At 42.3% G+C, this 16,512-nt stretch overlaps 1 pseudogene; it reads right to left on the reverse strand.

Moving 5' to 3' along the window:
* The window catches only part of LOC110335479, a 39,297-nt pseudogene that overhangs the window by 21,990 nt on the left and 795 nt on the right, over window positions 1-16,512 (reverse strand).

A 16,512-nucleotide genomic window follows, 5' to 3' on the forward strand; every position in this document is an offset into this window, starting at 1 on the left:
GTGTGTGTGTGTGTGTGTGAGAGAGAGAGAGAGAGAGAGAGAGAGAGAGAGAGAGAGAGAGAGAAGAGAGAGAGAGAAGAGAGAAGAGAGAGAATGTAATGTTTGTTTTTCTAGGTCTGGAAAACTAATTATGATCTTTTCTGGATCCATTTATTAACATGCAGAGTTCGTGGTTCATTTTTCCTTACATCAAAGCACCTTTGAGTTGCATTTCCCAAATTGCTAGGGATGATGAATATGTTTTGAAATATTTCTCTCTTCAACTCCCAAGACCTATTTTTTGAATAGATATTACGATTACTATGATTGTATGTTTCTTGAGTTCTCACTATATTCTGGATATAACCCTCTGTCAGAGGCTATACGGGCTTGCTTTATGTCAGCTTGATACAAACTAGAGTCACTAGAGAGGAAATGCCTCCTTAAGATCTGGCTGCAGACAAGCCTGGAGGACATTCACTTAATTAGTGATGCATTGGGGAGGGCCCAGCCCATTATGGGTAGTGCCGTCCTTGGTCTGGCGGTTCTGGATTCTATAAGAAAACAAACTGAAAAAGCCATGCAGAGCAAACCAGTAAGCAGCATTCCTCCATGGCCTCTGCGTCAGCTCTGAGCTTGTTCCTGTCCTGCTTAAGTTGTCGTCCTGAATTCCTACGACGATGAACTTTGATGTGGAAGTGTAAGCTGAACAAACCCTTTCCTCCCCCAGTTGCCTTGTTCATGGTATTTTATCATACTGATAGAAACCCTAAGACAACTTGGCACCAGGATAGTGGGGCACACACAGGTCTGCTGGGACAGACCTGACAATGTTGTTTTGGGGGAGGATTGTGGAAGGGCTTTGCAATTTGGGGCTAGAAAAGGCATTGACTGTTGAATGCTCAGTGAGGTGCTCGGAAGATAAGAATGTTGAGGGCAACACAGATAATGGAGGCCTGGCTTGTGAAGTTTCAGAGAAAAGTTTAAAGACTCTATTGGGACCATTTGTTATTTTGAATTAGGAGTCTGTGGTGCTGGTCAGCTGGGATTAAAGAATCAGCTGTGGTTAACTAGATATCAGAACTACAAAAGTGAAACCTTCTGTTCTGCCAGGATCCTTAGTGCTGGTCCGCTGAAACGGAGACATTAGTGGTGATTAAGAAGAGACCAGCATCACCGACTCAAAATCTTCTGGGGAGGGTTTGCTGAGTGTCATCACACAGAATCGCTGGTGGCAGTGCAGCCTCAATGGCAGTTGAAGGCCCAGGACTGAAGGGGTCATGCAGAGGAGTCAACGCTTGGCACCATGAGGAGAGCCTATTGGTGAAAGTGCAGCCCAGTTGCAGAAGACCCTGTCATTTTTGGAGATGCCAGTGCCAGGGGATGGCCACCATGAACAGCAGCAGCAGTGGAATGAAGTCAGTGGGAGCCTAGAAGAAAGCCATGTACGCTACAGAGGGAAGAGTGACCCAAGCTCTTTGGAAGGGTCCAGAAAATGGTGAGTGATTCCCAGGCATTTAATGTTGATGTATACTGTTGGAGTTTAGTTTTGCTTTGTTCCAAACCATGCCCTGGTTCTTCTGTCTCCAAGTGAGAAGGTACTTTATGATTTAATTTTGATTTTTTTTTTTTTATAGGAGCCACAGCTGAATTACTCTGAATGTTTAAAAGAGATTTTGGAATTTTTAAAGAGATTGGCTATTTTCAAGAGACTTGAGTTTTAATGAGTTTGGAATCTGTAAGAACTATGGGACTTTAAAAACGTTATTTATATGTATAATGTGATATCGCTATTCACGTGCCATCTTGAGATAAATGAGAAGGGAAAGGTTCTAATTGAAAAGTGAGGGGTTTGGGTGTCATGTTGACAAGGGGTCCACTGTCTTGGCTCGTTTTATATCAATGTGACCCAAGATAAGGGTCATCAGAGAGGAGGGGGGTCTCTGCTGAGAAAATGTCTCCATAAGACTGGGCTGTAGGCAAGCCGGTGGGGCATTGGAGGAGGGCCCAGACCGTTGTGGGTGGCGCCATCCCAGTCTTCTGGTGATCCTGGCTTCTATAAGGAAATAGGCTGAGCCAACCATAAGGAACAAGCCAGTAAGCAGCACTGCTCCATGGCCTCTGCATCCGCTCCTGCCTCCAGGTTCCTGCCCTGTTTGAGTTCCTGTCCTGACTTCCTTGGATGATGATCAGTGATATGGAAGGGTAAGCCGAATAAATAAACTCTTTCCTCTCCAAGCTGCTTTGGTTAGGCGGTTACATCACAGTAATGGTAACTCTGACCTAGACAGAGATAGAGCTGGCACAGATTTTCTCCCATTCTGTGAGCTTCCTCACTACCCAGTTGACTGTCCACCTAGTCAATTATTGGTCTTAATTCCTGGGCAAATGGAGTCAAGTTCTGAAAGCATTTTCCTACACCAATATCATGTAGGGCACTGCTTGTTTTCTTCTATCATCTTTATTGTTTCAGGGTTAGGTCTTTGAGCCATTTAGAGTTCGTTGTCCAAGGTGACAGATACAGGGTCGAATTTTATTCTTCTGTGTGAGAATACCCAGGTTTCCCAGCAATACTAGAAGATGTCTTAATTTCCAAAACATATGTTTTTGGCATCTTTGCCAGATATTAAGCAGCTGAAGTCGCAAGTGCTCATGATTGGGTCTTCAATTTTGCTCCCTCAGTCTACCTGTCTGTTTTGTGAAGTGGAAATTTTTGGTGGTATCATGTGGTGTTTTTCTGGAAACCGTCTTATGAGAGGATGTTTTTACTAAAGCAGACACATGGGGAGATGCTTTGTTGAGAACAGACACGTGGTGTCTTTCTGGAAGCTGTTTGAAAGGGACATGCGATATTTTGCTGGAGCAGATGCTTGAGAGAAAATATGATATTTGAAAAAGTATAACTATAACCCAACAGACAGTGGGTGGTATTGGTTCGCCTTGCCACTCTTTGCTGATCGTCATTTCTCATGACTTTGTAGAGAGAAATGCACCAAAGAACTTCTGGTGGTGTTCTCGTGGCTTCTTGCCATATATATAATTTTTTTAAAATACATGAAATGCCCTGACATTACATCATGAGACAAGGAACCTCTAAAGCTGCCACAGAGTTTGTTTTCTGTTGCCACCTACTGCTGGACATGCAGCCTATTAAGAATGGTTTGTTTCTCCAGTCAGCCTCCCTGGTGGGAGGGTGAACTACATTTTCATTTTCTAGTTAGTTTTTTCCCCTCCTCCTTCTCAGGATTGGCTTTGCTATTAGGGTCTTTTGTGGTTCCATATGAATTTTAGAATATATTTTTCTGTGGCAGAACCTTCTGCTAATGAATAAAGATTTCAGGGGACCAATCACTGGGTGAGGAGTAGGCGTGACTTCTGGGTTGGAGAGAGGAAGAGGGGAGGCGGGAGAAAGGTACTTCCTTGGATGGGAGAGATGATGAAGGGCACAGCGTAGGTAGGGAGGCCCTCCATTCAGGTGGTGGATCCACTGGGATCCATTACCAGAGAACTTAGAATAGCTTACACATTAGAATGCTAGTTGCTGCGGTGCCCAATGGTTGTGTTACCTGCTGATTCTAAACTAAGATTGTGTGGTGTTTTCCTTCACCCAGAGGACTCAACTCGGTTCTAGAGAAAGGTACAGTGGCAGAACATAGGTTTTTCGAGAAGTACACCCCAGCTAGCAGTGGGAATTTGGAACCATGGGGTGTGTGTGGCAGTGTCCCGCCATGGGAACTTAGCAAACCAGGTAGAGAGATTTCGGAACTCTAAGTCAGAGTCTGCTGGGCTGAGAACAGGCTGGCCTGTCCGTTGGTGCCGTGCCATTACAGCGGTAGCGTGGATTGCTTTTTTAATATTTCACGAAGCATTTTTCTATTTCTGTGAAGAGTGAGATGGGAATTTTTGATTGGAATTGCATTAAGCCTGTAAATATTTTTTGGTAAAATGGACATTTTCACAATGTTAATTCTTCTAATCTATACACGTGGGATGTTTTTCCATTTTTTAGTGTCTGTCTTTCTCTTCAACAGTTAAAAATTTTCATTGTAGGGGGCCCTTGTTTCCTTGATTGGGTTTATTCCTGGATATTTTATTTTCTCTGAGGCTATCGTGAGGGGGAGTGTGCTCATGATCGCCTATTCTGTATATTTATTGGTGGTTACAGAAAAGCTATTGATTTGTGAGAATTAATTGTGTATCCTGCCACATTGCTGATTTTTTGGGTTTGTTACTAATGTTTTCTGAGAGTATTTTTGGAATCTCTAATATCAAGCAATCTGTAAATAGGGATAATTTGACTTCTTTCCCTATTTGTAACCCTTTAATTTCCTTCTCTTGCCTTATTATTCTAGCTCATACTTTGAGAACAATGTTAAAAAGAAGTCTCCCCTTTTAACCTCCTGTCTTAAGTGAGATTGCTTCAAGCTTTTCTCCATTTAGGATGATGTTGGCTATGGCTTTTATTATGCTGAGGCACATTCCCCCTAGCTCCATATTTTTTAGGACCTTTACCATGAAGATATATTGAATTGTGTCAAAGGTTTCTTCTGCAGATACTGAGCTGATTTGATTTTTGTCTTCAAGTCCATTTATATGGTTTATTACCACATTGACTTACACATGTCTAGTGACCCCCACATTCTAAGGATAAAGCCAACTTGGTTGTGGTGTATAAAATTTTTGAGTATGCGCGCATTCTATTTGCAAGGCTGTATTGACTATTTTTGAGTCTATATTCATTGTGGGGTATTGGTCTGTGGTTTTATGTCTTGTGTCCTTACTTGAGTTTGATAGTAGACTGATACTGACTTCATAGGAGTTTGGGAGTACTCCTTCTGTTTCTAAGTTTAAGACAGTTAAAGAAGGATTGGCTATAAATAGTCCTTGAAAGTCTAGTGGACAACAGAATTCCACTAGACTTTCAAAGATGATTTACAGCCAATCCTTCTTAAGCTGTTCTTTTGTTTTACTTATTTTTGTTTGTTTTAAGCTGGAATGATTTTTATTTACTTTTTAATCGTCTCATTTGGAGTTTATCTATTTAGGGTGTTGATTTCTTTTAGGTCTAAAATGGCAACTTGGCTGAATTAAAAGATTCATCCATTCTTTTAGGTTTTCCTACTTAATGGAGTACAGGTTTTTAAAATATTCCCTTAACAATAAGTAGTCTGAATTTCTTTGGTGTCTGTAGTAATGTTTATGTTTGTGTCAATCAGCCTGAGTCTTTTGATTAGAGAATTGAGGATATTGATACTTGATGTTATTATTAAAATGTGTGTGTAATTGCAGTCATCACATTATTGATTTTTTTCACGGTGTTTTGTGTTCTCCGTGATATTTTCAGTTTTAATGATTATGGCTTCATGTTTCTCTCCACAGTCTCTGCTCATTTTGCTCTTCAGCTGGAACTACTGTCTTCTGTGTTTTCCTTAGGTTCGCTTTGTTGGGCACAAACATTTTAGGCTGTTTATATTGTTGAAATGTTTGCATGTCCTATTCAATTATGGTAAATAGTTTGTCAAGTATATTAGTCTCAGCTGGACATCCTAGTCTTTGGAAATGCGTTGCTCCAGGCTCTTCTGGCTTTCAAAGTTTCCATTGAGAAATGAGCTCTTAATCTGAGGCGTTTTCCCTTGTATGTGACTTGCATTCTTCTCTTACAGCTTTCAATACACTTTCTTTGCTTTGCATACTTAATGTTTTAACCCTGATAGGCCATGAGGATTTTGTACTTTCATTTGTCTAGTTGCTGTTCTGTGTGCTTCCTGGATCTCCATTGGTGTGTCTTTCCCTAGTTTGGGGAAGATTACTTCTGTGGTTTTATTGAAGATCTGGTCTATGCCACTGACTTGTGATTCTTCTCCTCCTTCACCCTATGACTGTAATTCAAAGGTCTGTTTTTTTTTTTGTTGTTGTTGTTTTTGTTTTCTTTTTTTTTGTTTTTTTCACGGTGTCCCACATTCTCTGTGTGCTCCTTTTCTGTGTTTTAATTTTTTTTTCATATTCTGTGTTTATTTGGCCTGTATCTTGTATCCTTTATCGTGGACTCCTAACACTCTGTTTTCTGTGTGAGTCATTCTGCTTGAAGGCTTGATTTGAGTCTGTTTTTGTTTTTTTTTTTAACTTAGTTATTGGGGTTTTTTATTCCATCTCCATTACTACTTGACTACTCTTGAATATCTCTGGGTCCTCATTGAATTCCATTCTTCAGTCCTGAATTTTCTACGTGTCTATCACTTTTATGTTTGTGTTTTCTTCTCCATCCCATAGGTATCCATTCTCCTTTAATTCTTTCTCCTTTCTTTAACTGAACTGTTTCTTTGAGTCTTCTTTAATCTCCTTGAATTCTTTTTTTTAAAGATTTTATATATTTTATGTGTGTGAGTGCACCATCACTGCCCTCAGACACACCAGAAGAATCCTATCGGATCCCATTACAGATGGATGTGAGCCACCATGTGGTTGCTGGGATTTGAACTCAGGACCTCTGGAAGAGCAGTCAGTGCCCCTAACCACTGAGCCATCTCTCCAGCCCTCCTTGAGTTCTTTGATAGTGTTTATGATTGTTCTTTTGAATTCTGCATCCCAGGCTTCATCTGGGTGGTTCTCATCAGTAAGCATTCCTCCAGGACTGGCAGGTCTGGGAGAGAAAATACTGGCTTGGTGTTTTATTTTATTTATAGTTTTGCAACGATATCTCAGTCTGTGGTCTTCAGTGAGTTCCAGGTCTGACATGGACACAGCAGGTTGGGTTAGAAGAGAGGATATGATGGTAATTTGGTAATGCTAGAAGTTGGAAATGGCTTGGGTACATCCTTAAAGAAGGATGTCAGTAGTAAGTTCAAAGCAGTGTTTCATCCTATAAGTTCAAAGCAACAGTTTGACATGGCCTTGCTTTATCATAGTGTACGCATGTGGTTTCATTCTCAGACCTGACCTAGAATGAATGTTTTCCCTTGATCACAAATCTGTCCCAAGCCTATTTCTATTATTCCTTATTGTGCAGCCTCTACTTAATATTCTATGAGGAGAGGACACATTTTATTCTTGATTCTTTATTACATCTTTCTGGGAAAACAATAGAACCATCTCCTTAAAATGTCTTATAATTACTTGCATCAAATCAGGGATGCTATAATTAATTCATCTAGCAGTAATTCATGAAAATTCTCCGTCACGTTGATCTGCAGGAAATTTGTCTAGTAAGGTGGGCTGATGCCCAGGACTCACTAGACTATGTAATAGTGACAGGAAAGGCATATTAGTGGTAAGATGCATTCCTGAGATGGAGTCTCTGAGGATCTTGGATCTTAAAGTGCACCCATTGCAGCCACACAAAATCGTGGGCCATCTCCACAAAACTCACTTGCTCGCCATAGCCTTTCCTAGATAGTTTCTGGCAGGTTCTCTCACACACACATAAATGGTTTGCCACATCATCCTGTCCCCTGCCATGGGCTGGCGAGGCTGAATCAGACTGCTGATATTCTGGGTCAGATATGAACTGGGCCTGTATTATAATAGCACTTGGGCAGAGGATGTAACATCATTTCCTAGAGACAGCCGAAAAGTGTCTTTTAACCATAGATAGTGGCACCAGTAACACACCAAAGAAAAACTCCACCCAAGTCGACCTTGGTGAATCTATGAATTTATCAAATTCCTTTCAAGAAACGAGGGTAAAGGCTTAGATAGAAGAGCACAGGGGACCCAAGGGTGGCTGCATCACTGAAAAGCCCACTGGAGAGTAACTGCATCCACGGAGCTTCTTGCCCAACTTACAGAAGCCTCCACTCTTCTTCCCAGCAATAGTTCACTGCTCACATGACCTTGACGAAGGGCCTTGTGAATCTTGCAAGTTTCTTAAGCTTCCTAAGTCTTAAGTGCCTCCCTCAGAACTCCAGGAGGCAATGCTTCAATCCAGGAGAAATAGTTACACTGCGGGGACAGAAAGTTCCTATAATAGCAAAGTGTCTCTCGTGGGTGGCTTAAACCAGAGGAAATGCAGACACTGTAAAGCTGCACAACAGTCTACACCATAGCCAGAACTCTAAACTTTATAGCTTATAGTTAGGGATTTGAGCCAGGATGTCGATCCTTCCTGTACGGACTCCATTCCAGTTAGTAAATATTTACTGAGTACTTGTTATATGGTAGTTCTTACTAGACACAGAGGGTGGGACACAATAGGTGAGTCTAGTCGCACAAATCTATAATCCAAGCTACTCAGGAGATTAAGACAGGAGGATCTCAAGTTCAAATCCTGCTAAGGCCCAGATTACATTCAAGGACAGCCTATACACGTTAGCTAAGCTCCATCACAACATAACATGTAGAAAGAAGGTAAAGGGTATGTATGAATCAGTGGTAGAGCACTTGCTGATATGTATAGAGGCTATAGATTCAGTCCCTACTGTGATGCCTTGAATGAGAGTGGACCCAATAGGCTCATATGTCAGTAGAACTATTTGGGAAGAATTAGAAGGTGTGGCCTTGTTGGAAGAGGTGTGTTAAGGAGGGCGGGCTTTGGGATTTCAAAATTCCACACTCTTGGCTCTCTATTTCATATTTCGTGGATCAAGATATAAGAGCTCAGCTACTACCCCAGCACCATGTCTGTCTGTCTGCCTGCAGCTTTGCTCCCTGCCGTGATGGTCATGGACTCCAATCTTCTGAAAGTGTAAGCGAAAATTAGATGCTTTGTTTATACATGGCCTTGGTGATGGTGTGTTACTGCAGCAATAGAAAAGTAATTAAGACGCCAACTATCGCAACTTTTTTCCATTTCAAAATTAAAAGAGTGATTTGGATCTATCTATTTTCTGTGTACCATGTACACGCCCGGAGGACAGGAGAGAATGTGGGTTCCTTGGAACTGGAATCACAGGCAGTTGTGAGCCACCATGTGGAGGCTTTGCAAGAGCAACAGGAGATTTCTGGGCATTGTTGTGAGAAGACAGGAAAGGAATGGAGGAAGCTCTGGAGATGGGGAGGGGCGGGTTGTGGCAGTAATGAAGGGTGAGAGTCAGTGAGACTAGGTTGGGCAGGTTGGAGAGGCAGTTGGGAGGACTTGGAGAGAGCTTAGAAGGGATACAAAAGCAGGGGAGGGCCCCAACAGGGAGACCAAGGTTTCTGGCACCTAGGATCCAGTATCCTATCAACCTTCGTTGTACCCGAGTTGTGATGGGAAATTTGGATCGTTCCCTTCAGTCATCTCAGCGGGATAATTGAGAGTGAGGTTGTTCTATCCCTGCGCAGTTTCTGTAAATGCTACCGGCAGCAAGCCCAGAAATGTTCAACGACACTAAATCTATTCTCAAAGTGCTTTCCAATTCTCTCATGGAAAAAGGCTGTGAGGTACACCCCTAGCCCTCCCCTGTCAACATACTCAGCTGAGCCGGGAGTGCCACAGGAGCCTTACCTCGGTGAGCAGCACAATGCGGCTCAGCTGATCATGACAAGGAAGCTAAGAGAACAGGCTCTCTACTGACCACAGAAAGCGCGCTCTGATACCGCACTCCCCTACTGCAGGTATGGTTGGCCCTGATTTATAGCCTCTGAGGACCGCTCCAGCTTGCTTTCATCATGGTTGACCCAAATCACAGCTCCAGAAGCTGGTCCAACAAGCTTCCGGAGAATCCTCTTCTGGGTGGACGCTACAACTCTTCAGATCCTCGTCTGCTCTGGTGTGGAGGGGAAGCGGGGTGCAGGCACCAGAATGAAAGCTGCTTCAGGCTCTGTGGGCGAAAACACTCGCTGCCAAAGCAGCTGGCCAGAGTTCAATTCCCAGGATCCATGCTATGGAGGGAGAAAAGCAGACTGTCATAAACTGTCCTCTGACCTCCCACACACTAGCACGCGTCCGACACACGCACACAAATAAAGAAAGAAATAAACTTAATGTTAAATCTAAAAAACCATGACCATTTTTAGGAGTTGACTGATAGTTTGAAAACTCAACAACGGTGGAGACTAATCGAGGTTTTACTTCTGATACTTAAACCTTGCACCAAACTCTGTCTAGTTTGTCTCACTAGATTCAGATCCGTGTACCCGTCCCATGTTCTAGTGCAACACTTGGCTAGCATATTGTCCAACCAAACAGTTGGCCTCAGTGTACTCCAGAAATATTTGCTGGGAAGTTTCATTCGTGTTATTTTGTTCAGATCAAGGCCAAGCACGCTAACCCCTCTTAAACACTGTGACTTGTCCTGCCGTGATTTTTTTTTTTTTTGGTCCCACCTTGATTATGCCATTTGGGGATCCCTCCCCTTTTCACGGGAATCTCTTTAGAGGATTTGGTGGACAGCACAAAAGATGACATTTCCAGCCGGGCATGGTGGCGCATGCCTTTAATCCCAGCACTCGGGAGGCAGAGGCAGGCAGATTTCTGAGTTCGAGGCCAGCCTGGTCTACAGAGTAAGTTCCAGGACAGCCAGGGCTACACAGAGAAACCCTGTCTCAAAAAAAAAAAAAAAAAAAAAAAAAAAGATGACATTTCCTCATTATAAGTGCATATTGTTCGACCATGTTCTTACTGCAGTCAAGTGCCTGTGTCAATAATGCCTTAAACTGATTTGTGATATATGCCACTAACATGTTCTTTATATTTGTCTTACGTATGAAAACATCAAACACTATTTGGGAGATTTTGTTTCTATCTGTCTTTTTTATTTTTATTTTTCAGTTGTCTGGTGAAGTAAGTTCCCCATTCTGCCCTGATAGTCCCCCCTTTCCACCCAAGGTCCTCTGTTTATTTGTCCTCTCAATTCTTAGGAATTTGGAGACAGGAAACTTGCTACAAGAGATAGAAGCCACAGGGTATCTACAGTGGTTATTTTTCTTCTTATGAGTGGAATGAAGTTGGGTCTTATCTCTCTGAAAGAACTCATAAAACTCTGGATGTAATGAGCTCTAGTCTGGGAAATAAACCAAAAATTTTAATTTGGACTTTTTAAATGCTGCACTTCAGTGGTCCAAAGAAAATAATGAGTCACATATTTTCAAGTACTGTAATGTGATTGATATACACCATTGTAATCTGGACACAGACTCAAGACACATGAAATCCCTTTGCTCCCTGGAGGCCCTTAGTGATGACATCACTTGCTAAAAAGTTGAGAGGGAGTATCTCGAAGAATGTAGTGGAAAAACCCCAGCTGCATCTGTAATTAGTTATGAAACTCACAAAGATCAGATGTTGGCTATACTAGGAAGGATGACGACATCTTTTTGGGATTTGAGAGACTCTCTTGATGTTACCACAAAAGATGTTAGGTCCTGTTCTGCCTACTTAAAGGCCCAGACTTTGAAATTTAGTAACATAGGTCTAAGCTTGGGGACTTAGCCTCGTCCTTTCTGGCAAGAGTAGGAGCTAAAGTATATAGGGATAAAGGGGAAAATCCTACCCCTTGCCGCTAACCACCCCCTTCACTCTCACAGTGAGGGGATTAGTGAAACTGGCGAAGATCTGTTCAAAGCCGATTTCTGCAGGCAGGACATCTATGGAGAGACCATACAGCATAGAGAGAAGATCCCTATTTGCCGCTGTCCCCTGTGCTGGGTCTAGAGCCCTGACCACGATGAGCACTGAGAACATGGGAAAGTTTCAGGAGGTGCCAGGGAGCCAGAGAGAACGGGCCCGTTCCTCACTGGATGTTTTGCTCTGGAGAGCTGGCTCCATCTCTCATTGCTGGTGGGTCTCAGGAGAATCGGCCCTGTGCCTCGCCCAGTCAGCAAGGAGAGCTGGCCCTGGTGGTGGGGGGTGTGGTTGAGCTGCCCGCAGGCAAGAGTGTGAGCGAGTTGACATGGCGGCCATTCATCTGCCACAGGGTGGCGTGGGTGCAGAGGGGATGCCATCCCATATCCCTCACTGCCTCTGGCAGTCGGGAAATTGCCACAGGGATATGAGCTCAGAAGAACTAGCCCTTGCCCCTCACCAGCTGCCTCTTGGAAGAGCTGGTCCTGCCCCTCGCCTGGACAGCACAGTAGAGCTGGCCCTGGTAGAGGGGTTGCAGGTGAACCAGCCCCAAGGGTGAGGGCACTTGTCTGCCGTGAGATGGTGTGGGTGCATTGTGATGCCCTTTCCCCTCCCCCTCACCGTGACCTGTAATAACGGGGAGGGCTGGCCCCGGGGTCATGAGAGCAGGAGATCTATCCAGCTCTGCCCCATCACTGACTGTGGCACTTGGGAGAGTGGGCCCTGCACAGATGTCCAACAGGCCCAACTGGATTAACCTTTGTACTTTGAGAAGGTTGGATGTTAGGCCTCCACTTGAGGACAAGGGCAGATTTTTGACCAGGAGAAATGAGCTCTCCCTAGTGGAACTCAGCAGAGACCTGCTCAAGGTTACTGTAACAGTTAACAGTCCCCTTCTGAAAAGATAACTCTAGTTCCATCTATAATATAGACTGAACTTGGGGAATAGATATATTTCTACTTGAAAAATCCAGGGATCTATTCCTGAAGCTGTTCACCAGCAGGGACTAGTATGAAATGGGAGTTTCCATCAAACCTTCATGTATAGTCCCCAGGTAAATATGTTAATTTTGAAGGATTTAAAAATATTTAAAAAGCACCAATGCCTATACTTCCCAGACGAATGCTTTTCTTGCCAACTGAGGCTATAGGTACAGAGAACCTATTATTTACTTTATGGAAGCCTTACTTGTGAATAAAAAAAGACTATGACCAATGAGCTGAGACAGGAAATAGGAGATGGAACGAGTGGGGGAGGGGTGAGGGAGGCGGAGGTGGAGGCGGAAGAGGGGAGGCAGGAGATTTGGCTAAAACTCGGAGGAGGAGATGGTCACTTAAACCTGAGGAGAGGTAACCAGCCATGTGGCCCTCATAGATTAGAAGAAACAGGAGAAATTATGAGCTACTGGGGGCAGAAGCCAAAACTTTTGGTCTAGGCAATTATTCATAATAATTCAGTCTCAGAGTTTTTTTTTTGGGGGGGGGGGATGCACAGGAGGAGAAGACTACAGTTATACTATAGGAAAACACTGTTACACCATGATAATGTAACAAACCTGCTCTGGATTTTAAGCACCTTTGCACAGAGGCCCTGTGCAGAGATAGGGATATATAACCATCGCATGTGTCAAGAACACTGGCTACCACCTCCTGTTGAAACATCTTCCGGTTCCATAAGGATTAGCTCTGTCGCCGTTAGATCTGTCTCACCTAATGCTGGGACTAATGGCTCTGATCCAAAAGAATGAAAACGCCCTCTTCTCTTCCCCAGTGTTAAGTGTCCTGAGAACACCTAGGTCAGCTCCAAAGAATGTACATCCAAGGGCTGGTGGAGCAGCCCAATTGGTAAAGCTCTTGCTTAGCGCTCAGGAGCCGTGGTAGGGGAAATAATTTACATACGAGAAGCCATAGTCTTAGAGACCCTTCGGGTATCTGACTTCTAGACCCATTTCATGTATAACACAAACAGAGAATCCAGAACCCTTCCCATCTCCATCCAAAAGTCATAAAATTGAACCCCCTTTCTCTTTTCATTTGGAAAGAGGACACAAATTATTCAGATGGAGGAAATCTATTATTTTCCTGCGGACATGAAAAGCCTCCTAGTACCCAGATAAAAGGGATCCGTTTTCACCCCAGCTCCTGCAGGCCAGCATTGAGAGCCTGCCCTGCAATGTCCTGGCTATTCTATCCGTGAGAACACCTTCTTCTAAACATGTGGCTCTGTGCTTGTGGAATAGCATCCTCCAGTTTCCCAGGGAGCACTCATGCCTTCCTGCTATGCTTTCTGTTCTGGGGTTTTGGTTGTTTTTTTTTTTTTTTTTAATAACCTCTAAGATTCCTTAGATTTGGGATCAAGGAAAACTGCGAATTTCGCTTGCTCAACCTGATTCTCTCTTTTGGATGAAATGGACTTCAGAAATTCAATTTTGAAAACCAGGTGGGAATATTTACTATTTCATCTGTTTGGTTCCTTCTTCACTCTGAAAGTATTAGCCTACTACAGTTTTCTTTTTGCATTACCTAGCATGGTTGTGCTATACTAGTTAATAAATGATTAAATATGGTATATTTAACAGTTTACTAAATAGCTTATTAAATATACTGTATTTAACAATATCATTACATATAAATATTATATACATTATATTAAATATACTATTAAATATGTAAGTATATATAATATTATATTATATTTAATATATTATTAAACATATAAGTATATAAGTAACATATTAAATATATATTAAGTATATAAAAATATACTATATTTGATAAACTATTAAAGTTATATAACATTGTAACTTTAAATCTTTTGGCTTCCTCAGAACCACAGAAGCAGGGCCCTTCCAATTCTGCATTTATCTTGAAGTGGCCCCTCTCCCTCCATCTCTTACCTACATGAACATTGCAGTTTTCATTTTTGAAAAGTTCAGTGTTCTCCATCACCTTTCTTCTTTTTCTGTTCTAAATCTGGTCCAGCCAGCTAGAGATAGCCACAGATTCTTCACATCCTTCCCCTTTCAAAGGTGAGACCCGTTCTTGTTCCCTCTGAACCCGTTGCTGTGTTAGCCAATAGGATACAAGAGAGACAGTGCATCACTAGTTTCCAGAGCAAGAAAATAGATGATAGCACTTTACATCTTGCAAACACTCCGAGCCTTGGCCCACCATATTTACAGCCCAATTACTCTGTAGAAAATAGAGCAATGGAGGAACAAGGAACTTGTCTAAGCCTTGACAAGAAGTTGGGCCTCTGAAAGAAATCACTATGAACTTCCCAAACCCGCTCATCCTCCAGCTGGACGCCCCTGAATAGTCCCACTGACACAGCAGGATTGCCTCTCTGTGCCCTTCCTGACCCCGACTGCTGTTTTAAGACAGTTTTGAGGGGAATTTATCGCACAGCGGTTGGTGGGTACTCATACATACTGTTGTCCTTGTTTTTTTGCCCCTACCATTCATCTTTGCCCATTTCCCTGCGACAGCCCGATGGTATCTACATCGTGGATTTCACCCAAATATTATATACTGTGAAGCTGGTGGTCCAAAGAACCATACAGAAATTTAACTTCCAGACGAATTGCTTAATAGCCTAGAGTGTGAACTACCGTGATTACATTGGGATTTCTTCCGGATCTCTGTCTGTCCTTCACTTGGCAAGACAATGTATTCAATCAGAAGTCGCTTGTTTGAAGAGCCTAATCAACATGCTCATTACTCGAGCTGATGGAAGTGTGGGGTATTCGTAAACACTAAGCAGCCTCAGGGCTTTAAATGCTTCTTCTATTTATGATCTGTCAGGACTCCTGGAGCACAACTTTGATTAATGCAAAGAAATAAATTCAACATCCAATGATGTAATTAGTTTTCAAAAGCTTAAGGGAAAAAATTACATTAAAAAAAATCAAAGCAGTCAAAATATAATGTCTTTGTTTCTGTGAGGGATTTGGAGAGTTAAGATGGTTGCAGCATGTTTGGTATTTCTTCAAGATTTTTCGACTCTTCCACTGAAGATGATTTTCTTTTCTTCCTACTGACTCCTTTTTATGTGCCAGGTTGGAATCTAACAGATCACTCTTTTCCAGCAGTGGGTATTAATCTGTCAGCTCAAGCCCTTCTTAACATCCTGAAATAAAATTTGCAGATGCTAATAACCTAGCTACATGTATATTTTGAATAAACTATATAATGCATTAATTTTAATTTAAAAAGATAAAGGGAAGTAATTTATAATAAAATATCTTAATATGTAATCATATCACCAACTATTCAACTTCATCCCTGATACATGAGGACATCTTAAAATATCTGGAGATGATCTCTGGTTTATGAAGGATAATGTAGTTCATATGAATAATCAATGGCTTTATTTATCCTTTGATTCAATAATTTCCATTTCAACTCAGTATGTTCACTACTTTCTCTAGACAGTCACTTAATTTTTCTCCTTGACTTGAAGATGCTAATATAAAAATCTTTTGCCTTTAAAAACAGAATAAATTGATTTAATCATGATTAAGTCAGTATTCCCCAAACATATTCACAGGTGGAACTCTGCCAAAATGGAGCTTTGGAATGTTAAGAAACAATCTTCCATGTTAACTCCAGACAGAGGGACAAAACCATGTAAGAATGACAACAGATTTGACAAACAGGAACCAAAGATTGTGGGAAGGAGATCTCTACCCTGAAAGCTCCCAAGTATTGGACAGTTATAGCCGAATCACCCAAGGGCTTACAAACACCTAGAGTTTTATACTTTGAAGACCCAAAGTAAAAGCTCTGTTAATGTTCACGGGGCTCAGGAACCCAACAGGTATGAAATGAACCTAGGGCTTTCACTACCTCAGATCTGTGGTTCCTGTTCTACAAGATCTTTGAGGATCCTCCTGTGAACACACCCATCATCACACATCACATATCACACACCACCACCACACACCACTACACACCACCACACACTACTACATACCATCACACACACCACCACACACTACTACATACCATCACACACCACCACCACACACTACTATATACCATCACACACACAC

The sequence above is a fragment of the Mus pahari genome, chromosome 18, assembly GCF_900095145.1.
Source record: "Mus pahari chromosome 18, PAHARI_EIJ_v1.1, whole genome shotgun sequence".
Taxonomy (NCBI): domain Eukaryota; kingdom Metazoa; phylum Chordata; class Mammalia; order Rodentia; family Muridae; genus Mus; species Mus pahari.